Below are 19,582 nucleotides of genomic sequence, written 5' to 3'. Positions count from 1 at the left end.
ATATAATAGTCTTGAACTTTATATTTATTTCTTTAAATTTTACGCTTACATAGTAATAATTTTTGCACTTTAATAATCTGGAAGATCTGGCTTAGAGTCCCGATAGGCTGTTAATCTTAAACGTTATAAACGAAATGTCACTTTAACGTTCACATCCTTCCTTATTATTATAATTTAAGGGACGCGGGCGTACGATACGTGTGCGAGGTATCTTAAATATTTACGATACTATTCTACCTTCGCTTTTTAGGATCTCACAAATCAGTGTTGCTCCTGGTTTCTATTTCAGCAACATTCCTTATTAAATATTTATACTGTGTTGTACAAGTACAGTGGTTAGCGTGCTTAGTGTGTGAGATCTCTTTTAGCTACACTCTGTATCCCGCATATAGCAGGTTAAGAAGAGAGGAGCTAGGTACTCTTAAACATTATTTTAAAGCTACAAAAGCTTCAAAGCTAATCTCTACAGCGATTCAATACAAAGCCTAGAAACAACTATTCTCACATAGCCTAGATAAAAACATAGAACGGCGATAGCAAATGAAAACTGTGTGTGAGTCATATTTCCTAGTTAGGTAAACTGCAGGAAAGTAAAAGGATTAACGGCAAAGCTACGCTGCGTACACAATACAAATAGAACATAGGTACAGATAGACGTTACAAAACATATATGCAGAGCAAATGCACGCTCGTAATGTAGAAAGCAGACAAGATGAAATTGTTAAAATATTCTAGAGGCCAAGAGGCAGAAACGTGTGACTACGTATGTGAATCGTGATAGATCGTGGGTTTGATTCCCTTGCTCTGGAGTCGAGGCCTCCAGAATTTGGCGCAAAGTTGACAACTGAAGTGTCTTAATGGGGTAGGTATTGGTAAGTTCCCATGTTCCCTCTGCCTACACTGCGAGCGAGCCTTCGTGTCGGATACAGCGTTAAGTAAAAAATTGTCATTTCCAGTTTTCTACAATTTTGCCACTGATCCGAATTAACAACCCTGACTTTAGAAAGTCATTCTCACTGAACTAACCCATGAGAGACATACACGACCATCTCACCCAATTCTAGTAGGAAGTAGGTATTTTTTTTTTTATTTTACTAAAAAAGCTTTGTTAGTATCTGAGCACAGCATATTAATACTGACGTTTAATTTTATTATTTTTCGATGTACATCCTTATAATCCAGTCTACCACTAGACTGAGTAACTCTAATTGAAAAAATATATAAATACGATTACGATAGTTTAGTGTACCTAGTATCAATTTCTTCTATTGGTCCAAGTAAACATTTCCTTATATGTATATAAAAACTGGTTTAACCATATTCAATATGTGATGAGAACTTGCAGGAATGAGGTTGCCAATAGAGGCTTTGAATTTCTAAAGGCTGCATAAGATATGATCAGATGACCTTAGGTAAGGTTAGTTTTCAAACTATATAATTATATGTAAGTATTGTAGTAATATTAAAGGGGTAAAAATGTAATTTAATGATATTTTAAGCTTTTTGACAGTTTCCACTATTTTTTACATAGGTAAGCAGAGAGAAGTTAGTAGTTAATATTAAGACACTCTATCGTCTACTTCACAAATTTTACCTATTTTACTATAGCTAAAATGAAAATAACTCCAAAATAATTTCATTCGATTTGATCCAATCGAACAGTACCTACATAGCTTCCTCCTTTCCAACCTGATTCCCGATTTCCACCGAATCTGGAGACATTGCATATTGAGTAGTGGAACACAACGCGGCTCTTTGACCAGGGCGTGGAAATTAACATATTAAATATTTTATTTCCTTGGGTAGTAATCGAACCCACAACCAGTCGCGTTCATAGGATCACTTGTGGTCCTGCGCCTTGACTGGCTTAAATTTTAATTAATAAAAAAATTATAAGTTTTATTGTCACCCTACTAGCAGTGAAAAATTTGAATCTCAATAAGGTTCTTTACTTTGTAAGGTTCTAGACCATACATAGTAGACTGGTTAAGAAATATATGTTATGTATAAATTTGTACTTCCACTCACAACTAGTATAAGTTCAAAAACGTAAAACGTAAGCTTCGATGCAGGTGAAAAACAACAAACAGCCTTCCTTTTTTTTTTGCTTAAGTATACAATATCCTCTTTGTAGATTACATTATCTTAACGATAAGGAATATCTGGAAAAATAATATAATTTAATAACCTTATATTAATCGACAAACAATATAATAATTAAATTTATTACATTAGAGATTTAAAGTAAAAAAATATGGTTACTTTTATCAACAAAGTCGTACTTATACCTCTTTTCTAGAATCTTAAATACCTTAACTGTTTTTTTTTGTATATAAGAAATGTGGAAGGATATAAAGAAAACAAGTTTGAAAGTTCATATTTCCTTGATCTCGATTATCGAGTAAGTTAATTGCACTTACCGTGTTTAAACAAGGATTAACATAACTTATTGCGAAATCGATTTTATAACTGTACAGGTTTTTAGATTATGTCTTGTTAATATATTGATTAGTTCTTATTTCTTTGCCTGGCTGAACTAAACACCAACGTTTATGTTATATATTAAACAATTATTATAGGTTTAAACAATATTTGAACTCCTGTAAATGTTATTTAAATCTATAGAAAAGCTACCTGCTTCTACCTTCCAAGATTTTAAAGGTTTCGGGACTAAAAATATTTCCACAAGTTTCTATTTTTTTTATCATCAATATATATATATATATCCTACACATGGTAGGGTTAGGTAGAGGGACATTTCCGCTCCCCACTTTTCACAAAATTATCTCTTCTCTTGCTTGCAATATGGAGTGGTGGAACTGAACACTACTTTTTGATTTGTTGCCGGAGTAAGGAAATTTAAATATTAAAACGTAAAGGTTTCTTTATATTTATAGCATAGTTGCTTAAATACATATAATCATTTAATTGATAAATAACATAATTGTTTAAATACATAAGATAAGATCGGTTCGTTAGACTCTACCATTTAACACCTACTACCTACTAAGATTCGTAATTATCACTTTTTATACATAAAAATATCTTATTACAGAGAAAATGTATATTATGAACTAGCGACCCCCTTGCGGCTTCGCCCGCTTTTACTACTGGATTATTCATATAATGTATGTTTGCAAAGCACTTAAGATAATGTGAAAATTAATTAAACCCTAATGCAACCCGCATTTTCGTAGTTTCAATAAAGATTTTCCAATTGTTTTACACAGCAAGGATTTATTAGTAGGTATTGTAATTTTAAATCTTTTCAAGTACTTATTAAAATATATTTAAATGACTATTTTTAGATAGTTAAATGACTATTTTTAAACGGAAGAAATTATAAACAAAAACCTACCTACTAATAACTACTACAAAAAATATATCGGGCTGAAATAATACATTCAACTCCAATTATCCAATACGTGCAAACGCATCTAAGTCTTCGTTTCTATAAAGGCAGGCGGGTTTTTTTTTGCTTGTGGTTAATGCTGAAGAGGGTATTCTGTCCCTGATGAAAAGCAAGCACTACGTGGCTGCCTGTGAGGAAAATTAAATAGAATGCATCGACCGGGAATCGAACCCGGGCCGCCCGCGTGGCAGGCGAGCATTCTGCCACTGAACCACCGATGCGTGTAAGACAGGCGGGCGCGGCGGAAGCATGGCGAGTGGCGAGCCGTTTCGCAGCAACGATTTTTTGATATTGTAACAACTTCTAAAGTATTTATTAAAATGAAAAACAGTAAAAGACAGTTTTAATCTGCATTAAATGGCCAACGTAACTAATATACTTATTTATATACTGAGAGTAAGGGATAAGTGAAACTTGAGTAACATACAGATGATGTGTCAACAATTAAATGCGTTTTTCTGTAAAATTATTCGCAATTTCGAAATAGTGTAAAAAGCAAATTTTATCTTCGTTTAACGTACAAAATTAATAAAGTATTTTGATTAAAATAATTAAAAATACATTGAAATTATTATTTTTAGACAGAAAAATGATCACTACACGTTATTCTTAAAAGATACGAATATGCCGTCGCGGACTTTTTTGTAGATCTCACTGAGAGGAACAATACTCCAGTATATTTTTTTCATGTAGTACTTACCATTAAAGCAGCGCATGCGCGAAAGTGTCTCAACGGGTAGGACTTTATTCATATTTATCGTATTTATGTTAATTTACATAAGAATGTACAAATAATAAACTATATATAAACCTTCTACGAAAACTACTCGACCTAATGGTGAAAACCGCAACAAAATCCGTTGGGTGGTTTAGAAGAAGAAGAATTAGAAACAACAGACGGACACGAAAAGCGACTTTGTTTTATAAGATACTAGCGGCCCGCTCGCGGTTGCACCCGCGTGAACTATATTATTATTAATTTCTGTCTCCATGGCTACGTCCTAGTGACGTCTATGCAAAATTTGAGACTCCTAGCATTTAGTAACGAATGACAAAGACAAATGTCATTAGTAACGAAGTTTCATACAAACTTTCAACCCCAAAAACAACCCCTTAGAAGTCGAATATTACAAATTCCCGTCTTAGCGAGCACCTACGTCCTATAAGTAACTCCTATACAAAATTTCAGATTCCTAGAATATGTAGTTTCTGAGATTTCGTGATGAGTGAGTGACCTTTCGATTTTATATATATAGATAGGATTAATAACATAATTACATACGTATATGATGAGTTTACTCTAACGTATGCAGTAATATTAAATGATATGAAATATTCATATAACAATTGGCTTGTACCGATTGTGTATGTGTAGTCCGTTGTTATTGACCGCTGTATGTTAAGTTTTGATGGTTCAAGTAAATACTAACGATACTATAGATAAATGAAGTGGAATAAAATTTTCGCATAATAATTATTTGATTTACGTGTGAATTATTAGAAAAACAAAGTTTTTAGCTTATTATTCCTATTTTTTTGTTCATATTCCATTCTACGCTTTTCATCTGCTCTAATCTGCTAATTCTAAATTTTCCTAAAATAATAAGTTTACTGTGTATGAATATATAGTATGAATATATTTTATCTTTTTTACTCTATATTCACGAACACTGATAAGGAAGAAATGTATAAGCTATATATGGATCTTATTTTTGTTACAGGAGGACGATGTGACTATTCGAAAATATACCTGTTTGAACTGTTAACTGTAGTTAAAAGGTAAGTAAAATATTTCTCTAAAGGACATTTAACACATAGTGTCCCAACATAAACAGAAAACTATTATCACTCACTATGTATATGTCTCTTGTAACTAACTAATTTCTTAGCTTCACACACATGGCAGGACTAGACAGAGGGAACCTGGGAACCTAGTGTTAAGACACTCCGTTTTCATTATGACATTTCCGGGTTGAGTGGTTTAACTCAACGTCGCGCTTTGCCTCGAATGAAAAAATGTAAATTTAAAATACCCCCGAGTGGGAGTCGAACACATAACCGTCGTGCCTTATAATGAAATACTATTTCATTACAAGGCACCTCTAATAATAGTAACTGATTATGTAAAATAGACTAATTAGTTCGTGTTAATGCTAATGACGTTGTCATAGTACAATTGAGACCTAAATGCCTGCAAGGGACAGTTTGAAGTTAGGATAGATGTGAGAAAATAGCGTTTATATAATTATATTTATCTACAAATTTGTCAATATATATTTTTTACATTTTAAAAGTATTATTCCACACTTAAGAAACAAATATACTTTTTACTTTTTTTATTCTGATTATAAGTTTTTTCAATATTTCTTCATTTTCACTACGAAATCTTCAAATTGAATGTTTACTCCTTTCTTGTCCTTTTGTTGACTGCTTCATTTTTTATTCTGTTATAAAAAGTGAAGCTTTTGATTTAAAAAACAACAACAAAGTAAAGGCTTAATTAAAGAAGAATTACATTATGTAATTACGATGATTAGTAAACTTGCTTTTTTTTTATCCATAAAATATAGTTTTTTACTTTTGCTGCAAGTCAATTTTGCGTGGTCTCCGCCAGTGTAGGTCAAGACAGTCGGGCTCTTGAGAGAATAACATTATGCATCCAAGGAACGTAGATATGCTCATTATTTATGCTATGAATTATTAAGATTTATATTGCCAGAGGCTTTTTTTTTTTCTTAGTAAAGTTTTTATTATTCGATTTAGAGGTCGATTTTATTTTTTTATATAGGGATTACATAATAAGTTTTAATTAAATCATTTCATAATTAGAATTCTTTATACGCAAAGATATTCCAAATTTTATTCACAAAATTTTAAGACTTCATCTATATATATAAAATCGAAATTATCAGAAATCAGAAACTACAAGTGCTAGGAATCCCAAATTTTGCATAGGAGTTACTTTTAGGACGTAGGCGCGCGCTAAGACGGGAATTTGCAATATTCGACTTCTAAGGGGTTGTTTTTGGGGTCGAAAGTTTTATTATATTTTTATATTTACGGGTATGAAACTTCGTTACTACAAATGCTAGGAGTCTCAAATTTTGCATAGACGTCACTATGACGTAGTCATGGAGACAGAAATTCATAATAACATAGTTCACGCGGGTGCAACCGCGAGCGGCCCGCTAGTAATTTATATAGCTTTACGTTGTATCTATTGTAGAAGGAACTTAGTAGAAGAATTGAACTGGTGATGGCACTTAATGAATTGAAAATATTAAATATTTAATTTCTTTGAACGGAAATTGAACTCACAACCTGTCGCGTTTACAAACTCTTGCGCTCCTGCGGCACAACTCTTAAAAGTCAATACAAAATTTTTCGTTATTTTAGGCATAAAAAGTCAAATTATCAATTGCAATATTAATGCCATATGTTGGTTGCTCTTTTGCCGATCAATTTTGTCAATTCATTTTGTATATTGAAATTCAATATTAATAGATATTCAAAATAAGTTATTAGCATAACAGTGTTTTCATATTCACTCGCTAATTTAGTTTTGGGGTTTCATATCAATTGTTATTATGCAATTTGTAATAAACTAATTATTTATTTATTATGCAGTAGTAAAATTATTAATGAGGATGTCTCGGCAAAGGGACACAAGCATGGATGTGTGTTCGATTCCCGTTTGAGGGCAATGAAATACTTTCGTTTCCTCGGTTTGCTAAGTGTGCCATGTGCAGCGAGTGAACACGCAATGCCTCTTGAATTCGACAGAAAGTGAAGAACGGAGGTGTCTTAATGGGAACGGAATGTCTAAACACTAGGTTCCCAGGCATTATACTTTTGAATCTGTCTCTACATTAATCTTATTTGTTTAAAATTATACTTAAAAAATAAAAAAATCAATTAAATCAGCTTCACGCTGTATCCCGCACACAGCAGGGTAGGCAGAGAGAACCTAGTGTTAAGATGTGACCAAGCAAAACAAAATCTTAAGTTACATTCTCAAAGACCTTTGTCATTTGCGTCCCAGCATTTATCACGTCGCGTCGGCTCAGCCAACAAAACAGTTCAAATTAATCTCTGTTCACTTATTTTGGTATTTTTCGAATGTCATCTGTGAAATTAAAATGAATTGGTTTTGATAATAGGAATAACCTATTCTGTGTCTATTCTAAACATTTTAAAATTCAAAATATAAATCTTAAATATATTTCGTTGTTATCTAACATTATTTTATTTTAAAATTGAGTTCCCAGTTTGTGCTAAATGTTTAAAAAAATCACTTCGAGCATAATAGACTCACTAAAAGTAAAATATAATCTATAGAAAGGAAAATTCTAAATGATTTATTTAAGCGCTGGCTTCTCAAGGGAAATTCAATTCACAGGTCAATCCCAATTTCGTCAATATACTTGTGTATACTCTTGCCTATAGAACAACAGAAACAATGGTTGTTGTATAGAAACGTTTAATATTGTGCTATTAAAGGCAAATTTGAGTTTGTATGTGTATTTACTTACTTAGCATTTCCGTCTCTTCAGCAGTACATAAATTAGTGATAAATCACTTCAGCCTCTACGTTTTTTTACATAGGAGTCACTTTCCACTCCAGCAAAATGTTTATTTAGCTTCACGCTGTATCATGCAACATAGCAGGATAGGTAGTGGGAACCTGGGAACTCTCTATTTTCCGTTAAATTGTGTACTCAACGTAGTTAAGTTCGTCGTCCGACTGTAAATACGAAGGTTATAGGTTCGTTTCCCACTTGGAGCCAAAAACCTATTATATTGCTATATGGGAGATTGAGTCTTAAAAAAAATAATACTTTTGTAATTAAAATCATCTTTATCTAACATGTACATTTTAAACCAAAAATTTTAATGTTATATAAAATGAAAAATATTCGTAACCGGATACTTTTCACGCTAGTTAAGCAACTAGTGTTGTGTTCATTTGAATTCAGATATTTCTTATATTAGAAATTATTTCTAAAATTTTTGCTTTGTTATTATTATGTGTTTATTGTTTTATATGTTTTCACATCTTCCGCATTATGCAAGGTAAACAGAGTGAACCTAGTGTTACAATATTCTTTACTCTACTTTCTGTTCATTTTAAAGTTAACAGAAACTTTGTAGTGTTGGTAGATCCTAATATGAACCCAAAACTATCACGATTAGTCAATTAAGATCATTCTAACTGCATAAGGATGAACATACTTTAACTTAAAGCTCTTAAATCCAAATACTTTCTTCGTGTAATTAAGCATAATAGAGTCAAGACATTTCTATTTCCTATATCCGCCATAATTCGAGACATTGTGAGTTAAATGACGTAACCCAACGCCACACTTAAAGATTAGTTAACAGAATTGTTTCAAATAAACAAATATTTCACGTATACCATTCCATTTTCACATTCAAATGTAAAATATCAAAAATCATTGCCAAACAACAACTAAAACACGGGTTCACGGCGACACGGCCGATTGCAATTCAATCGCTGTGATATACGCTTTCCAATACAGCCCCTATTCGATCTAGCACGGTACTCTGAGGGAAAACTAATCTTCTTTCTTTCTTTTTATTGTGCTGTTTTTTAATTTTTGTTTGTAGCTCACGCTTATAGTTTTGTGGGTTTTTGTTTATTGTTATTGAATTAGTAATTAAGGTAGTTTGTTGGACTTTGCGTGAAATTTCTATGCTTAACGCTATCCAGTGAAACTCTTTTTAAAACATTTCGGCCTTCCAAAGACAAGTCGATTTTGTGTGCATCGACGACCTGTAGCAATGGTACAAAACTTTTTTAATAGTCGTATAAAATTTTATACCAAATATCAGAAACCGCCAGAATATAATATTAGAAACCGCTCAAGTTTAAACGATTTCTATTAAGTGTGGAATGATACCTTTAAAAATGTTAGAAAAGGTGGTAAAAATTTTTAACTAATTTATCGCGTCTCGTTTTAAAAATTCGGTGTTCTCTAACAAATATATTTTAATATGAATGGTACCGACTGTACCCAATTCATGCAACAACTGCGTTCAAAGGGACAGAGTTGATACAACCTGCAGTGCTATTGAATAGCTGTCACTTTATATGATAGATCTAGGCGAAGATTAGAAGGAATTCCAATTTCTTAACAATGAAATAAGTTTGTATTGAAAATTTTATACATTTCTAGTGTTTAGAATTGTATAGAATAGAATAGTTTTTACTACATACAAAGAACACATTTAAAAAGGAAAACTAAATCTAAAAGGAATTTAAAAGCAATGTCCTTGAAATAGTCGGAAATATAAATTAGAGTGATGTATCTGCCGATTTATACTGCCTGACCCATATGATCTGTACCGATCAAGTGCGAGTCGGATTTGACCACTGAAGGTTCCGTACTACTTTCGTGGCCTTTAAGGCCAAGGAAAGAACTACTTACAATGGTTGGTAAAGTTAAGTTTTGCAGCTGTATACACTAGTATTGTGTTATCTACAAATATAATTTGTAAATGTTTTATTTTGTCATATAGCTTTTAACTATCTTTTATAATTTTTCCCTTATTGCCAAATTACATAATTCAAATCCAAATTTTATGTAATATGCAAGAAAAACGAAGCAAACGACCGAAGTCTCTTGACTACGCTAACTCAAATTCTGAAAAAAGGATCTTGAAACACAGACGACAAGTTGATCCTCATAAGGGCTGGGTTTTTCCGCTTGAGTTACAGAACCCTACAGGGCGTGAAATACCAATAAATGTTAGATAATAGCAACGGTTATAAATTATACCCTAACCCAATAGAATGACCCTCGTTATTTGCCAAAGTCCATAGTTTATTCAGTCTCCCGCAGTAAACATTCAGGTAATTTCGGTCGGCCCGAATTATTCTGCAATGAATTAAGCTACCCGTAAAGAAGCTGGTGGTGTGGTCAGTTTTATAGAGCTTTTTGATTGTTGTTTATTGCTTTCGCTGTGATATTGCTTATTTTTGCCTGTTTCTTTTGTATACTTTATTGGTATACCGTCGAAATATGAAACAGGTTGGATATTGGTTAAGCAAAAATATATAACCTATATTCGATTTCACTTTGTTCAATACTTGTTTGTTTGTTTATGATTAAATACAATAACATTACATTTATTATTCATTACATTATTATTTATTACATATTTTATTAATTATTAAAATTGTTAATAAAACGCTTTAATTATCATGGTTTCAATTGGAAAATTGAGTCGGGCTTTTAAAATTTTGTTGTTTTTACGTTATTTTAGCAATTACATTAGGTACCTACAATATGCTCAATAAAATCGGGATTTCGCAATTTCAGTTAATTAACTTCTATAGAAAAATTTAATTGCTATTTCAATTCAGTTAATTGAAATCCCCATGGTATACTTGGGATGCTTGAAACTATGGTAGTAAGTTCAAATCTTAATTGTAATATTAAAATAATTATGTATATCTATCTATATATATAAAATCGAAAGATCACTCACTCATCACGAAATCTCAGAAACTACATGTGCTAGGAATCTCAAATTTTGCGTAGAAGTTACTTATAGGACGTAGGTGCTCGCTAAGACGGGAATTTGCAATATTCGACTTCTAAGGGGTTGTTTTTGGGGTCGAAAGTTTGTATGAAACTTCGTTACTACAAATGTTAGGAGTCTCAAATTGCATGCATGCATGGGCATCACTTATAGTAGGTAGGTACTCATGGAGACAGGAATTAATAATAGTTCACGCAGGCGAAGCCGCGAGCGGGCCGCTAGTTTATTTATATTTCTAGGTATACAGTATTTTTTGATATCGAAATTATACTAGCTTGTATTTTGAAATCGCTATTACTGATGCCCCGAGTTTAATATTCGCTCCAAATCGTTTTCGTTTACTTACTGCCCCGTCATTATTTTCTAGGAACAATGGTTTGCTCCGATTGCTTCCACAATTGCGCTTGAGTTGGTAGCACTTATTTCGTGCTATATTATTTGTATTTGGAAATATTTTTAGTTCATTTTGATCTGAATAAAATAGTATTTAGTCATATTTAGCAGAATAAAAAAAAGTTGTAATTTGGAAAATTGAAATACTTGTATATTTCTTTACTTATGCCTTTTAATATACTTTTAATTTAGGATTTTATTTAAATCTGGTTACCTTAAACCAGTGGAACGATAACGATATAAGGAAATTGTTGGCGAACTAATTACTTTAAATTAGTTCAGTTTAACAGTTTTTTCTGCCTCCTTAACTTCTATAGATTCACTATGCGGATGTCCATCTCGTTACATGGTAAGTAACTTGGAGCAGTTCCTGGGAGCGTAAGTCAAATTGACATACAAAACTAAATAAAACATAATAAAACACTTTCCACCGTGAAAATACACTAAACTTTCGAAATTGTAAATGCCCTGCTCAAAGAACCCAATTACGACTGCACTACAGCTTTGCAATTTAAGTAGCCCAATTAGAAACCCAAGTTCTTAACAACGCTTCAAACCGCTAGTTTTACAACAATTACCATTTACGGACTATTTCATTCTTTTGACAATGTACATTTTATAATGTCCTAGTGGTTTTTTAAGGAGTCTGATTTAGGTTCGAATTCCAGATGTGGCCATGTTAAGGCTAGGCCGTGGCCATATTAGGCATAATTATTCGTGAATGTATTTTTGAATCGCAATATATGCATCATTAAGAAGTGGAATATAAAAAGAGAAAAACCTTGTCATTAATCTCTTCAAAAAAACGTGAAAAAAGTAAAAGAAAATCATATGCTTGTTGTTTCAAAGAATGAAAGAAATAAACCAGCAAGATTTACGTGAAAAATTATTTATTCAGTAGACCAAGTTTATTTGGGCATAAAACATGGTTGTAAACTAAGTCTTTTTACTTCTAAATACGAATGAATAAAAGATCTGAGTCCGTCTCAGTGAGATATTGTACTTTGAAATGCAACCTGACTTCATTTCAACTTTATATTGTTGAAGTTTTTACTAGGGGAGAGCGGGGCCAAAAGTTCCGATTTTACCATATTTTTTAAAGCTATTATTTGGAAAATAAAAAACAATAAATAATCGAACAAAGCCTGTTTATTTAAGGAATAATCAAGGAAGTATCGTAATAATCACCAGGCGCAAAAGCAAATCTTTTTTAACCGGCTTCTGTAAGAAAATGAGAATATCAATTGGACTGTTTTTTCTATGTATGTTACTTCATAACTTTTGATTAGGTGAACCGATTTTGATAATTTTTTTTATTTGAAAGGTAGTGCTTCCCATGTGGGAACCATTTTTTTTTGGTCTATTTTTGACAATGGTATCTATGAGAAATTCACATAAGTATTAAATTTGTATTGGTACGTGTGCGACAAAATGACGAATGACTCAATATCACGCCACCCGATTCCAATGATTCTTTTCTTATTTGAAAGGATACACTTCAAGGATACTTTGATGAAAGTTTGGTTAGGTTCCCATTATAAAATCCGGTCAAAATTGAGAATAACTGTTTTTATTTTGGTAAATTTTAATTATACTGGAATAGTTACAAGGGAAAACTTTGTTAAAATTATTGTCAGAAGTAAGATTCGCCATCGTTGCATTTCTTTTCAACCAACCTCAAAAAAGATATTACTATATTAATATTACGAGTCAATATACCAAAATGTTAGTTTCTACAAAAATAATACCTAAATGAGTCAAATTTTACATATCACAACACGTGCCACTCGTTAACAACCACTACCACCACAATCAACACTCGTTTAAGAAGTATCCTTTTAAGGTTACTTATTACTTAAAATCGTAACAAGAATTAATTTTGAACAATAAAAATCGAACCGAAAAACAACTAAAAAGTAAAAGATAATTTTACATAAAATAAAACTTATTTTGATTTTGTTAAACCAAAATAATAAACAAAGATTTTATTGTAAAAATAATAAACAAGGATTTTATAGCTTTAGCTTTTCGCGCTCAATTTGTAATTCTTTGGTAACAGTTTTTATCTTATTCCTGCAATCTTTGAAAACTACATCCGCTGCTTTTTGCATCAACTCATATGATACATAACCCCGAGTTGATTTTCGAGCATAAGTCCGCATATTACTAAATTACAATATTTTTTAGTATGAAAAATTACAATATTTACATCCCATTATTGGTACAAATGAATTGGCGAAAATTTTTCCGAGGTCACAACATGCCCCATAAAAAGGAAACATCTAGCCCCAAAAACACGTGTTGACAAAAAAATAAATATAAATAAGATTAGGAAACATAAATAATTTACAAATAATGTTCCGAAATAGTAGATAATATATGTAAAAAAAACACTGAGATACTCGAGGCTAATCGTTAAAATTTATGAGAGAGACCAAAAATATCAAATGCGAAAATATTTACAAACGTGCACCTACGGCACACGTGTGCTATTGCATTGGTATCGGGTGCCACTGGATTGTTTTATATGCTGGCCATGGGTGCGCTATCATATTGCATTTCACTATATGTTTACAAAATATTCCTATCACTTTTCCCCGCGAAATTATTTCCATCGGAACAACTTACCTCGGTAACTTTTAGCCCCGCTCTCCCCTACTGGTAATTCCTATTATTAACATACTGTATTTTTCTAATAAAATTTTTCTAACAGTGGCCCAAGGGAGTTGTGGATATATTGAAAACCTGCAATTCCTGAGATTAGCATTAGATTATTTTAATTTGTACGGTCGATGTAAATAAAAGAGTAAAAAGTAAAGTAGTAAATAGTAAATATTAGTAGTAAAGTAAATCCGAGTTCCGTCATCCACTTAGCAGATAGATACATATATGAGTTATATACAAAAATGCATTCAATCACTCAGCTTCAGGTGATATGCCACAATAGTTCAATTGTTACTGTAATCTTAGTGTTATTTATGCTAAAACACTGCAGTCATCACATTCTCATTTTGGAGAATAAACAGCAAAACATCAAATAAATATAATTACAGGCCAGTCGTATCGCAATAGGACGAGCGGAGTGTCTGAACACTAGGCTTCCTCTGCCTATCCTGCTACATGCGTGATACAGCGTGAAGCTATATAAATATAATCTATTACCAACTATGTAATTGCTATAATGCGCATTTACCTCTTCACATTATTTACAGAGCCCTCGATTGGCTTAGTATTTACACTGTTCAAACGATCCAGCTTGTTAACCGTTCTAGTCGAAGTCAACATCAAATTGATATTTAGGTAAACAAATTCCAATATGTGTTACAATATTTGTCCTTTGATCGTAGGTAGGTATTCTATAGTTCTTACGTTTACCAGTAAGTGTATGTATATAATTTGGTTGATTCTGTTAAAATAATGTTAAAAGGTATTTTTTTATGTTATTATACTTGGTTGGAGCGACAGCACTTAAAATTTCTTGTTGCTCTTAATATAATATGTCTAACCAGACCAAATATATTTTTGAACTAATATTATTTTATAGTATACTCATAATTAACTGTTTTTTCTTCATTAATTAAAGTAAATCTTCAATAATATTATATTTTCAAAGACGTACGAACGATCATATTTTAATCAATAAAAATACAGATGGATTGCCTTAACCCTACATTCTCTCCTATCACGTAACAAGCAGGAGATGCCTGAAAATTACGCAATTGACCACGTGTATTCAAAGCGAGGTAACGAAATGTTTGCCATTCCTAACATCCTAACAGATACTTGTATACCAAACGTAAATATACGTAAATAAACGTAAATATACGTATGACATACGGTGAATTGCTCATATTTATATGAAATTATCTAAGGGTAATGTTATTGAAATACGCCTATGCCAGGTATTATAATTATCTATGTCTTACACAAATATATTTCTAAACTGATTAATTAGTTTAGATGTTAGTTAACTTGATTAGTTAATCAAAACCTAAATTTTAAGCATATATGTTTTAATTTATGAATATAATCTTTCAACATGATAAACTTTATGAAAATTTTATATTACTGTCAAGAATATGAATTTGGAGTGAACCACTAGAAGTTAATTAATCATATTTGCAGATGAGTATGGAAATGAAAATTTTACATATTTTATTTTCTTGAGTAGGAATCGAACCCCCAAACGTATTGCGTTTACAGTCGCACGCTTGTGTCAGTGGTCCACGATTGGCCTCAAAAACCTGATATCAGCTTTATCTTATAGGTAGATATTTCAATGCTTTTTGTTATACAAAAAATGATTTCATCACACTCCGGTACATCGTCATAGTAATTAACGTTTAAGGGGTTGCAACTCCCACTGGGCTTTTAAGTAAAGTAAAATTTTAAACCATCAAATTCTTTGTTCTTTTCCATTTTTTCTTTTTGTAGGCTAAATTAAGTTTGTTCTTTCGCCCGATAACGCCGCTACGCTAAATTCCCATTTGAACAATTTACATGGAGCGGAAAATGTCTTCTTCTAGAAAATATTTTCCTTCAATTATTTTAATACTGTAATTATGTAAAAAAAATGTTTATAAAATTTCAATTTAGCAGTGATCGAATTGTAGAAAAAAACTAGTATAATAAATACGCTGATAGAAATCGGTTAAGAGAGATTAAATATGTTTTTAATAGATTCAAGACGCGGCCAGCAATCTCAATGTAAGTGGTTCTTATTAAAAGCTAGCTTCATATTACAGAAAATTACAGCAATAATTCTCTACATCAATTCAAAACTCTAGACGTAGCGCTGCTTGATTAAATCTTTTATTATCTCATATAAGTGTATATTAAAGTAATTTGGAAAACTGTTTTATTGCATCGTCGTGCTGGAGTACGAGTACAGGTCCTCGGTGTAATGTAGACCTTAAAAATATTTCTTGTAATTGGGGCAAGCTGGAAGACTAAAACGACTTTTTTGCTGTTCTGGCGCCCTTGGGATTGTTTTAGCTTGTATTTCTTGTTGAACGTAGAGACTGTAAACTTATATTGATATCAGATTTAATTTCTCTGGTTTGATTTTCTGTTTTAATTCCTATTCGAACAAAGCCTAAGTACTCCGATTATATCTCAAATATAGCAAGGTAGGCAAAGGGAACCTATTTTTAAACTGACACTCCATTCCCCACTTTCCGCCTCAGGTTTATAATAATACGTTATATCAAGTAATATACCTTACAAATTCATCGGAACATCTGTGTTTGTATCATTTCTCCTGAGACTTACTTTGATGTCATATAAATACGCAAACGTCTTTCCAGGTATTCTTTGTATCTTACAATGTAGTAAACAATTAGGTTTAGTCAATTTTCTAAAAAACAAGAATTCAATCTAGTCTATTTCAAGAACTAGAATGTTTATGCAAAATATGCTATTACTGTTTATAATGTAATTTAAATTATAAAAATTATTGACATTATAAAAATTATTGACTAAATATTCGCATCAAACCGAGGTTAGAAAATTAAGTCTCGAAAAATTGAGCGAAATGTTAGAAATGGAATGTCGAATGGTTCCCTCTGTCTACATTACTACTACTATAGAAAAAAAGTTAGATTATAAAGTTTTTTTACGGAATGTGAAATCTCATTTCATACAAAATTCTATTGTAATGTTTCCGGCTTCGTCCATCTCAAAAGCCATATGAATATTTCGTTTCACCAACGTACTCGTACCTTAGAGACTGTACCGTGTTCCGTTTGATTATAACCTAGACTTATTCAAAAGCGCTTTACATTTCATATCCTGTGAGATAGCTCTGCTAGATTCTATTCTTCTTTATGACCTGCTTTAATTGGTCGAGTTATAATTTAGTTAACAATTAAATGCTGCAATAATATGGGTTTTGTGTAACATATGTATAGGTATTTAATAATTTAAAGCGAGTCGTGGCGCAGGGTTACAAAAGTTTGACTGTAAACACGATAGGTGGTGGGTTCGATTCCCAAACGAGGAAATGAGCTATTTAATAAGACGAATATTTTTAACAACATTAATAGGTACCAAGCGTATAAGAATTTCGACGTAGCTCGATGAGAACGTTTCCAAAAAGGCGCAGGTTCAGATCCCGCTGCGGTCATTTTTTTTTTTACGTTTTCTGAATAAGTATTTTTTTCTCCTAAGTGTGGAATAATACTTTAAAAGTATTTAAAAAAAAAGTGTATAGAGTGTCTTAACGTTACAATGGTTCGCTCTGCGTTCTACATGTGGGCTACAACCCGAAGCTAAAAAAAATACAGCACAAAATAAATACCTAATAATCACGGCACAGCAATAACAAGATGCCGCAGGTGTCGCCAGTGCAGTAATTGCCCGTTAAACTCAGAAAGTCGTCAAAAGTAGTAATATTGTTTGTCTCTTTAAACAAGTTTTTATTACTTTTAGGACCTTCGTTTATTTGCCGTCGTATGCTAGGGGCAAGTCGTAAAATGAAACTTCAATACCTTTGATGATGCCCAATAAGATTAGGATTTGCTCTTAGTTGTAAAGACCTGGAACGTATAAAATATACTTATTATAAGGATAATAAAATATCTCCTGTTTGTAATAGCCTAATGTCTATAGCTTTTCTCGATAATTAGGCTACCAAAGCCTACACAAAAATGTTTTTTCAAATCGAGGAAGTAGTTCCTGAAATTGGGGCTTTATATGTATATGATGAAATAAATGGGGCGTTAAGTTTCGCTAGTCAAAATACAACGGCTCCAGAATTCCGTGGAAAGAGTTCAACGAAAGTATTAAAGCGGGAACAGAATCTTTTAATATTAGGTTCCCATTTGTGCCATACAGCTTAAAGCTAAAAATACTACTATAATATATAGATGAAATCAAAAAATATATGATAATATAGATAAGATAAAAATTGGAAACATCGAACCACGCAACACAAATAAATCGATTAAAATACAAGCAAAGATAACCAAGACTTTGAACTTTAAATTGCCATTGTATGTACCGGGCGGCAGTTTGTTCACCCGAACCCATCAATCCATGCACCTGTTGAATTTGGTTCACTGACTTCTATGACTGTTCATTGTTTTTGTGATGTAATACATTTTTTTTAAGTTTAGTAGAGTTATGCCGTAGGTTTTTTTATTTGGTTGATGAATAGTTGAGGTCATGCAGTTTAAAAAGTTATCGTGACTTTTTTTATTTGATGTATGAATATCTGAGGCAGTTCATGTCGTGTGACAGTAAATTTAATTTCCGCCACTCAACACGCAATGCCTCCGGAAAGTCCACCGACGAAAAAGACAATGCACTTTTCCTGGTAGACAGAGATATCTAAGGTTAATAAAATCGTTCCTTATATACGTTGTGTATTAAGTGGCGGAACTTAACGTCGCGCTTTCCTTGTTACCAGAGCGAAAAAAAAATACCCACGAGTGGAACTCGATCCTTCAATCATTGCGCTTTCTTTCAGTCTTGACGCTGTAAGTACCGCTGCGCCACGACGACGACGGTCTGGTGATTTAATTATATGTCTAGAACTAGACTTGTTATGTAAGGAATCAAACCCATAACAGTCGCGTTAACTACTTAAAGATAGTAAATATAATTAATATGCATGAATATATTTTTTATTCTTTCCCCGTTATCCACTCGCTTCCTCTAAACAAAACTAATCGAAGTTTGTTTGTCCACTGCAGTTTAGAATGCTTGGTGTGAACCGTCTCGTCTCGTCTCGTCTCTTGTCAAAAATGTTGATCTTTGTTAAATACATTAGAAAATTGGGATTTTAGTGTATTTTGGGTGGCACTTTGGGAGTACTTGGGACAACTCGTGTGTATTTCTCAAATACCAAAGCCATATTGCTGACATCAGAATATACTTTTATTAAATTAGTGAATCACTTTTACATTTTTAAATATTTATAAAAAAGTTTTATAAAAAAGATACATTTAAAAATATAAAAAAAAAACCACTCTTCCGAGGGCGGGACAAGGGGCCAAGCCGTCGGTGGCATTGCTGACATTATTTTTATTATCTGTCGTTTGATTTTATTTGTTTTATTTATAATAGTAAAGATATATGAGGTCGTAGCGCATTGAACTGTAAGTGTGATGGTTGTGGATTCCATTCTCACTTAGGGGAATTAATTATTTTCATCACATAGTTCCACCACTCTACATACAATGTCTAAAAAAATCGGAAGTCCTAATACCA

At 32.2% G+C, this 19,582-nt stretch overlaps 1 protein-coding gene across 1 annotated transcript in view; it reads left to right on the top strand.

Moving 5' to 3' along the window:
- Positions 1 to 19,582, top strand: part of LOC146534829 (uncharacterized) — a 128,782-nt gene that overhangs the window by 67,179 nt on the left and 42,021 nt on the right. Inside the window, exon 2 of the mRNA XM_085192697.1 lies at positions 5,134 to 5,191. The gene's annotated coding sequence lies outside the window, so the exon portion shown is untranslated. The remainder of the gene's footprint in view (positions 1 to 5,133; positions 5,192 to 19,582) is intronic.

Source organism: Heliconius melpomene, chromosome 11 (genome assembly GCF_056956725.1).
Source record: "Heliconius melpomene rosina isolate 202511_hmr_F chromosome 11, ASM5695672v1, whole genome shotgun sequence".
NCBI lineage: Eukaryota > Metazoa > Arthropoda > Insecta > Lepidoptera > Nymphalidae > Heliconius > Heliconius melpomene.
This window is presented reverse-complemented; position numbering and strand designations above follow the sequence as displayed.